General features: G+C 43.5%; 1 protein-coding gene across 9 annotated transcripts in view; it reads right to left on the minus strand.

The window, feature by feature from the left end:
• The window catches only part of UTS2B (urotensin 2B), a 117,130-nt gene that overhangs the window by 91,276 nt on the left and 12,141 nt on the right, over positions 1–13,713 (minus strand). For 5 of the 9 annotated variants that reach the window (XM_063704465.1, XM_063704463.1, XM_063704467.1 and 2 more), the window contains one exon: positions 4,686–5,113. The exons of 1 other annotated variant lie outside the window; for it this stretch is intronic. The gene's annotated coding sequence lies outside the window, so the exon portion shown is untranslated. Of the gene's footprint in view, positions 1–4,685; positions 5,172–13,713 lie in introns of those variants that run through there. 3 more of the 9 variants (XR_010133028.1, XR_010133029.1, XM_055382155.1) reach the window with 1 other exon arrangement.

Below are 13,713 nucleotides of genomic sequence, written 5' to 3' on the forward strand. Positions count from 1 at the left end.
GACCTAGGGCTGTGAACAGACTTAGACATGAAAACTGAAAGGGCTGTGATTTTCCAAAGTGGCATTCAGAGCAGATTGATATCTCTTTCTCTCTCTCTCCACCTGTCTGTCATCCCTGGGAAATCCATGATCTATTGGGCATCACCATTGCTCTCTGATAGCTAAAGTTCTATGATTGACACTCCTGTATTTCTGCACACTAACTTTGCACTTGTACCATTCCCATGGTACTATTCCAACGGCCTGTTCCATTCCAGAGGCCCACTTTCCTCATACTTTTCAGATAGCCTAGTTTTATAGCAGCATCTTCCACTGATGAAGCAGCTACCACTGAGCTTCTCAATGATTTCAGTGCCTTCGTCACCTGTGCATTCATTAGTGCCTTAATGAGACAGTATCCTTTAGGCGTTAGGTGATATTTCTCAGCTGTGGCATAGTAAATCCATTCAAACATTTCCACTTCCCGGAGCCCTCTGAGAAATTCCAGTTATGTGGCATGAAAATTTTGACATCTTGGCCAAGTGCAGCGCCTCACGCCTGTAATCCCAGCACTTTGGGAGGCCAAGGCAGGTGGATCACCTGAGGTCAGGAGTTTGAGACCAGCCTGTCCAGCATAATGAAACCCGTCTCTACTAAAAATACAAAAAAAAGAAAAAAAATTAGCCAGGTGTGGTGGCGTGCACCTGTAATCTCAACTACTTGGGAGGCTTAGGCAACAGAATCACTTGAACCTGAGAGGTGGAGGTTGCAGCGGCCGAGGTTGCGCCACTGCACTCCAGCGTGGGTGACAGAGCAAGATTCTGCCTCAAAAAAAAAAAAGGCATCTCCACTTCATTTAGTGTAACCCTTCACCAACGCCAGGCTTCAAGAAATCATCACAGCAAATTATTGGGCCGTGCTTCCCTACTCAGGTTGTATTAAAACTTGATTCAGAGTATCAGCCCTGGAGGCGATGTGGAATGAGAGTCAAGGATCCTGAGGACACCAAAAGTCATATTGCAAGTCATCTGCCTTGAGTGAGGTTATTACATGGTCTTTATGTTGGGCTGTTTTCTTCTGGCAAGTGGACAGGACTGATTCTGCTGGCCGTGACAGCTCAAGGAATTTAGAAGTTCAAAATCCCCCAAAATCTTTATTCCTGGCCTCAGGGACCCATCAGTTTACTTCTTGTTGCAGTTCTTGCAACTTTGTAATTATAAATGCCTCTATACAAATCAATTGCAACAGCCACTTGACTTTCTAATGCCCTTCCTTCTACCTACACCTCATTCTTCTTAACCACAGGTGAAGTTTTTAATAATCGTGATTCATTACAGGCCAGTAATTTTGCCATTTCACTTGACAACAGAAACGAAGTGAGTCCCTGTGACTTCCAGAACATGGCTGATCTAACCCCAAAACGTCATCTTGAGGATTGGCTTTTGAGGCCCCCTCCTCTCCTTGTATCCATTATATTTGCCTGGGGCTATAGAGAATAGGTGGCAAAACCTACAAAGTGCTAACACTTTACTGGGAGTTGTGAGGGCAGCTGGAGTAAAGAGAAAAGGATAACGAGGCACAGAAATGAAAATGAATACAAGGTGATATTTTCTTTGCAGGCCACATTTTTATGGGCAGTTCAAGGTCATAGGATAAGTGTACATTTCACATTAATAACTGTCAAACAGGTTTTTTTTTTTTTTTTTTGAGACGGAGTCTCACTCTGTCAGGCTGGAGCACAGTGGCGTGATCTCGGCCTCCCTGGTTCAAGCAATTCTCCTGCCTCAGCCTCCCGAGTAGCTGGGATTACAGGCACCTGCCACCAAGCCTGGCTAATTTTTGTTTTTTTAGTAGAGATGAGGTTTCACCATATTGGCCAGTCTGGTCTCCAACTCCTGACTACAAGTGATCCACCCACCTCGGCCTCCCAAAGTGCTGGGATTACAGATGTGAGCCACAGCACCCAGCTTAAACAGTTTTTAAAAATGGTTGTAACATTTAACTCACAGTAATGTGTGAACTCTGGTTCCTTCCCTTTAAAGTTCAGCTCCATTTTGAGACTAACAAAGCACATTCCTTGCTGGTCAGGACCCACATTCATGGGATGCTTATAGTAAAGGAAACAGCCTAATGATACCTGCAAGAACACACTCCTACAATAACAAAGTCCAGGTGTCCCAATACCCGTAACGATATATGTTTGTGAGATAATAACAGTTATGCTTTGGTGTACTCACACACCAGACAGTCAAAGCTAGTTCTCTTTAAGTCAATAGAGTAATAAATTTGTCATACTGTCTGCTCACCTGCACATAGACGCAGCTTAGTTTAGTTTTTACATAGACAAGACCCCTATATATGAAAAACTAAGACAATGCATTCCTCCACTTTTTTTTTTTTTTTTTTTTTTGAGATGAGGTCTCACTCTGTCGCCCAGGCTAGAGTGCAGTGGCACCATCTCGGCTTACTGCAACCTCTGCCTCTCAGGTTCAAGTGATTCTCCTTCCGCCACCTCCTGAGTAGCTGAGCTTACTGGCGCCCGCCACCATGCCCAGCTAATTTTTGTATTTTTAGTAGAGACAGGGTTTCACCATGCTGGCGAGGCTGGTCTTAGACTCCTGACTTTAGGTGATCCACCCACCTCGACCTCCCAAAGTGCTGGGATTACAGGCATGAGCCACCGCACCAGGCCCCTCCACTTGTTTTCTGAGGAAACCCTTCTCTGTAATGGAGTAGCTTTTAATAAACTTGCTTTTTCCACTGCACTTCGTGACTCATCTTGAATTCCCTCCTGCACGAGTTTCAAGAACTCTCTCTGGGGTCTGGTTCAAGACCCCTATTTCCAGTGACAATTCATTCCCTACTCTGTAGACGCTACTTTCTGTTAAGCCTCATGGAGTTTCACGTTACATATATGCAGTACAGGCTTTGACCAAGGACTTGAGAGCCCCTGTGTGCAGCTCTGTCCTCTTCAGTACCCTACTCCATAAGTTCCAATTGGGTCAGCAGTCGTGCATTCTATTCTTTGCCTTCCCAGAGAGACCCTTCTTGAACTCTACTTTCCTCATAAAAGTTGGGAAATAGGCCCCAAGTACAAAGTTGGCAAGAGTATGGGAGGCTAAATTTCATGTGTTACTCTTCTCTCATGGGTCATTGTCATATTGTGAAACATATATTTGATCTTTGACCCTGTTTCCTGGCATACAACCAAAACCTTTAGACTGTTTTGTATGCTAATGATTGACTAATGGCAAGCAGCCCCTATGTAGCTTTGAGGAGTGTAAGCGCAAGTGCAAGGGTGGGGCTGGTAATCAGAAAAAAACAAGTCGTGGTTACAGGGTTGTTACTTTCAGGCCCACTCCACAATCTCCAGAGATGGGGAAGGGACTGAAGGTTAAGCTGATCACCAATGTCCAATGATTTAATCAATCATGCCTACATAATGAGGCTTCCATCGAAACCCAGAGGAGTGGGTTCAGAGAGCTTCTGGATAGCTGACACGTGGAGGTTTCTGGAGGATGGGGCTCCCAAGGAGGGCATGGAAATTTTGTTCCCCTTCTCACTTGCCTTGCCCTACGCATCTCATCTCTTCACCTACATCCTTTGTAATATCCTTTATGATAAACTAGTAAGTGTAAGTTAGTGTTTCCCTGAGTTCTGCGTGCTACCCTAGAAAATTTTTTTTTCCTTTTTTTTTTTTTTTTGAGATGGAGTTTCACTGTTCCGTCCAGGCTGGAGTGCAATGGCACAATCTTGGCTCACTGCAACCTCTGCCCCACTGGGTTCAAGTGATTCTCCTGCCTCAGCCTCCCGAGTAGCTAGGATTGTAGGCGCCTGCCACCATGCCCAGCCAATTTTTGTATTTTTAGTACAGATGGGGTTTCACCATTTTGGCCAGGCTGGTCTCGAACTCCTGACCTCAGGTGATCGGCTCGCCTCAGCCTCCCAAAGTGCTGGGATTACAGGCATGAGCCACCGCTCCCAGCCTACTCTACAAAATTAATCAAAACCCAAAGAGGGGGTTCTGTGACCCCTGATTTATAGCTGGTAGGTCAGAAGCACAGGTAGAACAACTTGGGACCTGTGGTTGGAGTGAAGAGCAGTCTTGAGGACTGAGCCCTAAGCTGCTGGATCTGATACCACCTCCAGGTAGATAGTGTCAGAATTGGATTGGAGTTCACCCAGCTGGTGTCTGCTACAGAACTAATTGTTGCATGGTGTATAAGGAAATCCCTTCACACATTTGGTGATGGAAGTCTTCTGTGTTGATGATTGTTATTGTGGTGTGAGGGCGGAGGAAAAACAGTTTGTGTTTTTTCCACTGCCAGAGTCATGCTACCTATTGCCTAGTGCTTCAGAACATTCGTCTCATATGTTTTCTCTAGCTTTTTCATCATTTTTGGAGAAAAAATTTTTTAGAACCATTTATTCCTTCTTGGGCAAAAGTTCAAGTCTAAATATGTTTTTAAATTTTATTAGTTATGCAGTATTTTCTATGAAAAATTAAATAATCACCAATGCACCACGCTCAGATTCAAGGTAAACATGCTGCCATATTTGTCTTTACATATATAATTGAAACATATCCTTTTGGTTATCTATTGCTGCATAATACAGCATGCTACAGCTTCTTAGCTTTATACAACAGCATGTGTTTATTTATTCAAATTTCTGCAAATTGGGTAAGGTCAGAGAGCTCTTCTTACCTGTGTCACAGGTGGCTTCTCTTGACATAGCTCAAGCGGGTTTTGAAGATCAGCTTCCAAAGTGGTTGGCAATCAGCTAGATGTCTGCTGTCAGCTGGGAGTTCCATTATGTTGGCTGGGGTGTTTGTTTTCTTCCACGTAGCGTTGCCATACAGCCAGTTTCCAACAGCATATTAGTGTGTCCGGAAATGGTGGGTTCTTGGTCTCACAGACTTAAAGAACGAAGCCACAGATCCTTGCAGTGAGTGTTACAGTTCTTAAAGATTGTGTGTCCGGAGTTTGTTCATTTCTCCCGTCCGGAGTTGTTCATTCCTCCCGGTGGGTTCGTGGTCTCTCTGGTTTCAAGAGTGAAGCTGCAGACCTTCGCGGTGAGTGCTATAGCTCTTAAGGGCAATGCAGACCCAAAGAACGAGCAGCAGCAAGATTTCCTGCAAAGACGGAAAGAACAAACCTTCCACAATGTCAAAGACATCCCAGGAGATTGCTGCTGCTGGCGCAGCAGCCTGCTTTTATTCCCTTGTCTGACCCCACCCACATCCTGCTGATTGGTCCATTTTACAGAGAGCTGATTGGTCTGTTTTACAGAGACCGGATTGGTCCATTTACAGAGACCGGATTGGTCCATTTTGACAGGGTACTGATTGGTGCATTTACAATCCCTGAGCTAGACACAGAGTGCTGATTGGTGCATTTACAATCCTCTAGCTAGACATAAAAGTTCGCCAAGTCCCCCACTAAATTAGCTAGACACAGAGCACTGATTGGTGCTTTTACAAACCTTGAGCTAGACACAGGGTGCTGACTGGTGCATTTAAAAACCTTGAGCTAGACACAGGGTGCTGATTGGTGCATCCACAAACCCCCAGCTAGACACAGAGTGCTGATTGCTGCATATACAATCCTCCAGCTAGACATAAAAGTTCTCCAAGTCCCCACCGGACTCAGGAGCCCAGCTGGCTTCGCCTAGTGGATCCCGCATGGGGGCTGTGGGCAGAGTTGCCCGTTACTCCCACACTGCGTGCCTGCACTCCTCAGCCCTTGGGCGGTGGATGGGACATGGCCCCTTGGAGCAGGGGCTGGCGCCTCTCAGGGAGGCTCGGGCCGCCCGGGAGCCCATGGGGGTGGGGGCTAGGGCATGGCGGGCTGCAGGACCCCAGCCCTGCCCCGCGGGGAGGTGGCTGAGGCCTGTCAAGAGTTCCAGCGCTGCGCTCAGTGCTGGGGGACCCAGCGCACCCTCCTCAGCTGCTGGCCTGGGTGCTAAGCCCCTCACTGCCTGGGGCCTGGGGCACCAGCCAGCTTCTCGGAGTGCGGGGGGCCACCGAGCCTGCACCACCTGGAAGTGGTGCTGGCCTGCAAGCAGCACGTGCAGCCTTGGTTCCCCTCTGTGCCTCTCCCTTCAAACATCCCTGCAAGCAGAGGGAGCTGGCTCCGGCCTTGGCCAGCCCAGAGAGGGACTCCCACAGTGCAGCTGCGGGCTGAAGGGCTCCTCAAGTGTGGCCAGAGTGGATGCCGAGGCCGAGGAGGCGCTGAGAGCCAGCGACGGCTGCTAGCATGTTGTCACCTCTCCTTAGGATAGTCTTTTTGTTGTTGTTGTTGAGATGGAGTCTCCCTCTGTCACCCAGGCTGAAGTGCAGTGGCACCATCTTGGCTCACTGCAACCTCTGCCTCCCTGGTTAATGCGATTCTCCTTCCTCAGCCTCCCGAGAAGCTGGGCCTACAGGTATGCACCACTATGCCCAACTAATTTTTTGTATTTTTAGTAGAGACGGTGTTTCAGCATGTTGGCCAGACTGGTCTCGAACTCCTGACCTCAGGCGATCTGCCCAGCTCAGCTTCCCAAAGTACTGGGATTACAGGCATGAGCCATCACACCCGGCCAGCTTTTTAAAATTTTTTTATTTTTTAACAAGACAACTGACTTCCTTAAGAGCATGAAAGCAGAAGTTGCCTGGCCTTCTTATGTCAAGGCTTACAAGTCTCAGAATGTCACTTCTACTGCATTTTATTGGTTAATTAGTTACAGGTCCAGCCCAGGTTCAACAGGAGGGGAAATCGATTATTCCACATTTTGATGGTTATAATGTCGTACTGCAGGAGGGCATGTGCGATGAGAAGCAATGTTGTGGTCATTTTTAAAGCAATAATTTGTGCAATGCATTTTCCTACATTGTTTTCCTTTTCTCCATTCTCAGAGGTAGCTACTGTAATCAATGTCTATATTTCCCATTCATATTTTGTATAGTGTTACCAGACTTCTCTCTAGCACTGAATGCTTTTCATACTTTAAGCATTTTCCACATAGGGCAAAACAAAATCTTGAGGAAATCTCACAAATCTGAGGTCACAGGAAAAGTAGCCTGTAGAAAAGGAATTTCCTAAACTATAGGCCTCCTGCAGAAAAATTGACTGAGTGGTTCATCCTTTAAATTGGGTTCCAATGTTTTCCAGCTTGAAGATCTTCTTTTATTTTTTATTTTTGAGACGTGATCTCACTCTGTCACCCAGGCTGGAGTACAGTGGCACAATCTCAGCTCACTGCAACCTCCACCTCTCCAGGCTCAAGTGATGCTCCCACCTCAGCCTCCTGAGTAGCTGGAACCACGGGTGCACACCACCATGTCCGGCTAATTTTTAATACTTTTGGTAGAGATGGGGTTTCACAATGTTGCCCAGGCTGGTCTGGAACTCCTGAGTTCGAGCAATCCACCCACCTTGGCCTCCCAAAGTGTTGGGATTACAGGTGTGAGCTGCTGTGCCTGGCTGAAGATCTTTTTATTAAGATATCCCTCCATACATAGTTGTTTTTTGTTTTTGTTTTTGTTTTGTAACCTTTGGTTGAAAAAAATAGATAATTGCAAATCACATGATCTTAGTAATATTTGTAAATTTTATATGTATTAATCACAGCTGCACTTGTATTCATTTAAAAATTCAAAATATGCTTTATGAAGAACTTTTATTTTATATAGTCTGTAGATTATTTTTGAGGTACATATACATTTGTAGAAATTACCATAATAACTCTATCATACGAGATGTTTGTAGCTAACAGGTTAGGAAACTTACGCCATAGCTCACACTTTGCTGAATTTTCCTCTGTATTAGCTCACAGTCCTCCTTGCATTAGCTCCTTGTACTAATCAGTACCTGTGCCAATATGTATACTATCCCTAGATATGCAAAGTGCTATCATCCTACTCTAGTCCCTGCCAAGCTCTTGGCTGAGATTCCTTTGCCCTGGCTCCACATTGACTCACTTTATCATTGTCTCTTGCCTACACCCTTGTGATAGCCATAGAAAATCTCTCGCACGACAATAGGTATTGATAAGCTATTTCTTATTTTACTTCTTTTTCAAACTGGACATTTATCTGTAATAAATAAATGGCTCATAAACAAAAATTAGACTTCACAACATGTTGGTATAGCAAATGTGCCCTCACGGCAAAGCAGGAGAAGATATCTGTTTCTTTTTAACTTAGTTGCTTCTCTAAATATTTTAAATTACATCTTCTGTCTATTAAGGTATAGGTTCTTTTTTTAAAAAGTCCTTTCTTAAAAACTATTTTTGGCTGGGCATGGTGACTCTTATGTGTAATCCCAGCATTTTGGGAGGCTGAGACGGGTGGATCACGAGGTCAGGAGTTCAAGACCAGCCTGGCCAACATAGTGAAACCCTGTCACTGCTAAAAATACAAAAAAAAAAAAAAATTAGCCAGGTGTGGTGGCGGGTGCCTGTAATCCTAGCCACTTTGGAGGCTGAGGCAGGAGAATTGCTTGAACCTGGGAGGCGGAGGTTGCGGTGAGCCGAGATCGCACCACTGCACACCAGCCCAGGCAACAGTGCGAGACTTGGTCTCAAAAAAAAAAAAAAAAAAAGCCACTTTTTTTTAAAAAACCTTACTTTTTGGAAAAGTATTATTTGGTCAGCATAGTCTAGATACACTTCAATTATTCTTTACCAAATGCTTTATCCAGCAATTTACTCAATACATATTTCATGAGCAGCTATTACATGCCAACAGTATTCTATGTACTGACAATTACAGCATTAAATCACATAGACAAAGTTTCAGTCTTTGTGGTAGATTGGACAGACATATAATATTGGCAGGAATAACTGCCCTGGAGATAAAAAAAAAAAGAGTGGGCAAGATATGGAATGACAGATTGGATTGCTATTTTAGATAAGATCAGGGAAAGTCACTAGGAGAAGGTGACATTTGAGCAGACACTTGAATAAAATTGGAGGAGTAAATCACACAGTTATTGGCACACGGGGTCTTTCTAGGAAGAGGGACCAGTTAAGTGAAAAGGCCCTGAAGCAAGACTATGCATGGCTTATTCAAAGAACATCAAGTTGGTCAATATGAGGACAGGGCAGTGAGAAGGGAATGAGAGGAAGCCAGGAGGTGACTTTAGCAGATGATGCTAAGCACTTTAGACTGAATTCTGAGAAGATGAGATACCATGCAAGGTTCATGTACAAATCAATGACATGCTCTGGCATGCTTTAAGGTATAAGTCACTCTGGCTTCTGTGTCGGTAAACTCCAGGGGAACAAGAGCAGAAACAAGAAACTGCGAAGGAGGCTATGGCCAAAATCCAAGTGAGAGATGATGAGGGTTTAGACCACGGTAGTAGCAGTCAGGAGATGAGATGTGGAATTTTTGTTATATTTTAAAGCTTGAGTTGACTGAATCTGCTGAAGGATAAATGTAGGGTGTGAAAGAAAGAGAGTAAAGAATAGATGACTCTAAAGTTTTTGATGTGACAACTGTGTGAGTACAGAGATGAATTGAAGAAATTATGAGATCAGTTTTGATTATTCCTGAATAAGTGCTAATTAAATATTCAAATTAGTAAGAAAAAGTAGTCAGTTAGTGCTGTGGTTTGAATGTGTCTCTCCAGAATACAGGTATTACCAATTGATAGTATTAAGAGGCAGGGCCTATAAGAGATGATTAGGTCTAAAGGGCTTCTCCCTGATTAATGGGATTAAGACTTACAAAATAAGCTTCATGCAACATTATTCCTCAATAAATCCTCCAGAGTAAGAATAGTTAGGAAGTAGAAGAAGTTTGAGAACTGGAGTATTGTCTGAATCAGAAACACTGTAGCATTTAAATGTTTGGAAAACGGGGGCAGAAACACTAAAGACTATGATAAGAAATGATATAAGTGTGTGTGGGGAGGGGTGGGAGTGGTTAGTTTTCATGCACAGTACAGTGGCAGTCAGTTGCCTAGCTAGGAATTCAAACTGCAGGTATTGCAACCCAGATGATTATCAGAAGGCTATACTCTAAAGGAAGTTTTAGTAAGACCTTTTAACTATTTTTAAAATCTTAGATTAATAATAGGAACTCTAAAGCATCATTTAATGAATGCAAGAAATAGGTTTTCACTAGTAAAATTGTGGGTACTCAAAACATGTGGAGATATATGAATTGCCTGAAATATTTTAAAGAAATTCTACACTCTTATTTGGACAAGGTTTATGCGCCAAAGGAGCTTTCCAGCCTTTACTTTTCGCAGTGATTCCCAAGGCATGATTCCAAAATAATGTCTGCGTTTGCACAAATCTTTTATAGACTGTGTAGTCAGAACCCATAGAGGATAGGGAATTGGGACTTCAACATGTTTTCAAAACAGTCTTTATGACTTCTTTGTATCTATCTGCTAATAAATGTGTATGTGTACATACAAATATGTGTATATATGATATACAAAAATATATGTGACTAGGGCCAGGTGCGGTGGCTCATGCCTGTCATCCCTGCACTTTGGGAGGCCAAGGTGGGCAGATCACCTGAGGTCAAGAGTTGAAGACCAGCCTGGCCAACATGGTGAAACCCCTCCTCTACTAAAAATACAAAAATTAGCCAGGCGTGGTGGCGGGTGCCTGTAATCCCAGCTATTCGGGAGGCTGAGGCAGGAGAATTGCTTGAATCCGGGAGGTGGAGGTTGCTAAGATTGCGCCATTGCACTCCAGCCTGGGTTACAAGAGAAAAACTCCATCGGAAAAATATATATACATATATATATGTGTGTGTGTGTGTGACTATGTGTATATGTACATACATTCATTATGTATATGAACATTCATACATAATGTATGAATTTGGTGTCAGACATACTTTTTTTGTAACCTGGTAGAAACATTTTAGGTAGAGTTGCTAGGCCATAACTATTTCCAATAATTGGCAGATAACACTATCCAAAAGAAACTCAAGTGTTGAGCATTCATTGACTTAGGTCACTTTTCCACAATGTGGTCAGTGATTTAGAGTTGTCTTGGGAGATAAGAAAAACACAAAATGAAATAAAATAACAAACCAAAAGCAAAACAGTGTTTCAAACATGAAAGTAGAGTCATCTTGGTTAAATGGTGAACAATTAGCCAATAAAAGGAGAATGAGATTTATCTCTGTGTTAGCAACATGGAAGTCACTGCTAATGTTAATAAGAACAGTTTGTTTTTGGAGTGGTGTAGGCAAATGCATGATTAGTATAGATTCAAGAAAGAATGAGAGAGTAGGAAGTACAGACCATAAGAATAAACAAATATTCCAAAGAGGTTTGCTGTAAAAAGGAGCAGAAAAATATAATAGCTGAAGGGGACTGGAGATATGACAAATGTTTGTTAAGGTGGAGGAATTATAGCAAGTTTTAGAGGAAAAAATAACGATGCAGTAGAGAGAGAAAATTTTGGGAGTAATATCTTTGAGAAAATGAAGAAATGGGGTCTCATCAGGGCTGATGTTCAGCAGACATGCACAACCAAAGCAATAATGACTGCTAAGATACTAACATACTTTCAGGACAGTTTGTAAATAATTGCTCTTCTGAGCCCCTTGAGTGCTCCCACCCCCAACCTCCTTTCCCTTGGAACTTCTTGGACCTGCCCACCATCCAGAAACTAAAAGGTAACAATTGGAACAGAAGAAAGCCCCACAGACTGCTTTGGTGCTATGTTTGTGCTTCTGCCATTCTGGTTGTTAAACGCTTTGACTATCACTCAACTATCCAGAGTCCAAATGAAGATGTCAGTCTTAGGAGAAGTAGATGGGTTGATAGATTTGGAAAGGGTATGATGTTCAGGTTCTCTTTTCAGTGCTGTTATTTTATTTTATTTTATTTATTTATTTATTTATTTATTTATTTATTTATTTATTTATTTTTGAGACAGACTCTCGCTGTCGCCCAGGCTAGAGTGCAGTGGAGTGCAGAGTTTTGCTCTGTTGCCCAGGCTAGAGATCTCAGCTCACTGCTATTTCTGCTTCCTGGGTTCAAACAATTCTCAGCCTCCCGAATAACTAGGGCTACAGGCATGGACACCATGCCCAGCTAATTCTTGTATTTTTAGTAGAGACAAGGTTTCACTATGTTGGCCAGGCTAGTTTCGAACTTCTGACCTCAGGTGGTTCGCCCACCTGGACCTCCCAAAGTGCTGGGATTAGAGGCATGAGCTACCGCTCCTCACCTCAGTGCTTTTATTTTCTCACAAATCTAAGACACTAAGAGTAAAAAGAGGCTAGGGACCTTGTAGGTATAAGGGAAGAAGGTGTGCTATCAGTGTGTTTTGGAATAGGAAGTTAATTGATCAGGGCAATATGTAGAGTTTATAGTAGATTAGCCATGTCTTGGCATCTTGCTATGGAAGTAGAAAAGAAGAAGACAGAGACAAGGGAATTGAGGGTATTGAGTAGGGCGTGATTATCAAAATGAGCTGTCAAGTTTAAGCCAGTTAAGAAGAAAATGGGTATAGGGTCAAGTGAGAGGCAGTACCAGGGTGGCAGGGCAAACAGATTATAGGTTCTTGTGTAATTGAAGAATTGTTGAATGTGGGGTACCCCTAGGAGTGAGTTGGAGAGAGAGAAGTGGTACTTGGAAGACATTTGAAATTGACAAAGAATGAGTTTTTAGTAATGACAAATTCCAATGAATTACCCTGAGAGGAGTTGGCGGAGATGGTGCGATGGCTTGAATGTTGTGCCTTCCAAAACTCACGTTGAAATTTAGTCAGCAGCATGGCAGTATGAAGAGATGGAGACTTTAAGAGGTGATTGGGTCATGAGAGCGCTGCCCTTATGAATGCATTAATCCACTGCTGAATCACTAATGGGTTCTCATTGGAGTGGGACTGGAGGCTTTACAAGAAGAAGAAGAGAGACCTCAGCTAGATCATTTAGCCTCTTCACCATGTGATGCTCTGTGTCACCTTGGGTCTCTGTAGAGATTCTCCACCAGCAAGAAGGCTCTTACCAGATGGGACTCCTTCAATACGAGGCATTCATAAGTGTAACAAACACATTCATTTTCTTTATAAATTACCAGTTTCAGATATTCTGTTATAAGCAACTGAAAATAGAGTAAGACAGATGGGATAGGGTGATATGGCTTGGCGGTGTTCCCACCCAAATCTCATCTTAAATTGTAGCTCCCATAATTCCCACATGTGGTGGGAGGGACCTGGTGGGAGATAATTGAATTATGGAGGTGGATCTTTCCCATGCTATTCTCCTGACAGTGAATAAGTGTCATGAAATCTGATGGTTTTATAAAGGAGAAGTTTCCCCTACACAAGCTCTCTTGCCTGCCACCATATAAGATGTCACTTTGCTCCTCATTTGCCTTCTGCCATGATTGTGAGGCCTCCCCAGCCATGTGGCGTCCATTAAACCTCTTTCCTTTATAAATTACCTGGTCTTGGGTGATGTCTTTATTAGCAGCGTGAGAACAGGCTAATACAATGGGGTATAAGCTCATCCGAATAAGGAAGTCAAGGCCCGGCGTGGTGGCTCATGCCTGTAATCCCAGCACTTTGGGAGGTGAGGCAGGTAGATCACTCGAGATTAGGAGTTCAAGACCAGCCTGGCCAACATGGTGAAACCTCCTCTCTACTAAATATGCAAAAAATTAGCTGGGCGTGGTGGTACACTCTTGTAATCCCAGCTACTTGGGAGGCTGAGGCATGAGAATCGCTTGAACCTGGGAGGTGGAGGTTGCAGTGAACCGAGATTGCGCC

Source organism: Gorilla gorilla, chromosome 2 (genome assembly GCF_029281585.2).
Source record: "Gorilla gorilla gorilla isolate KB3781 chromosome 2, NHGRI_mGorGor1-v2.1_pri, whole genome shotgun sequence".
Classification (NCBI taxonomy): Eukaryota; Metazoa; Chordata; class Mammalia; order Primates; family Hominidae; genus Gorilla; species Gorilla gorilla.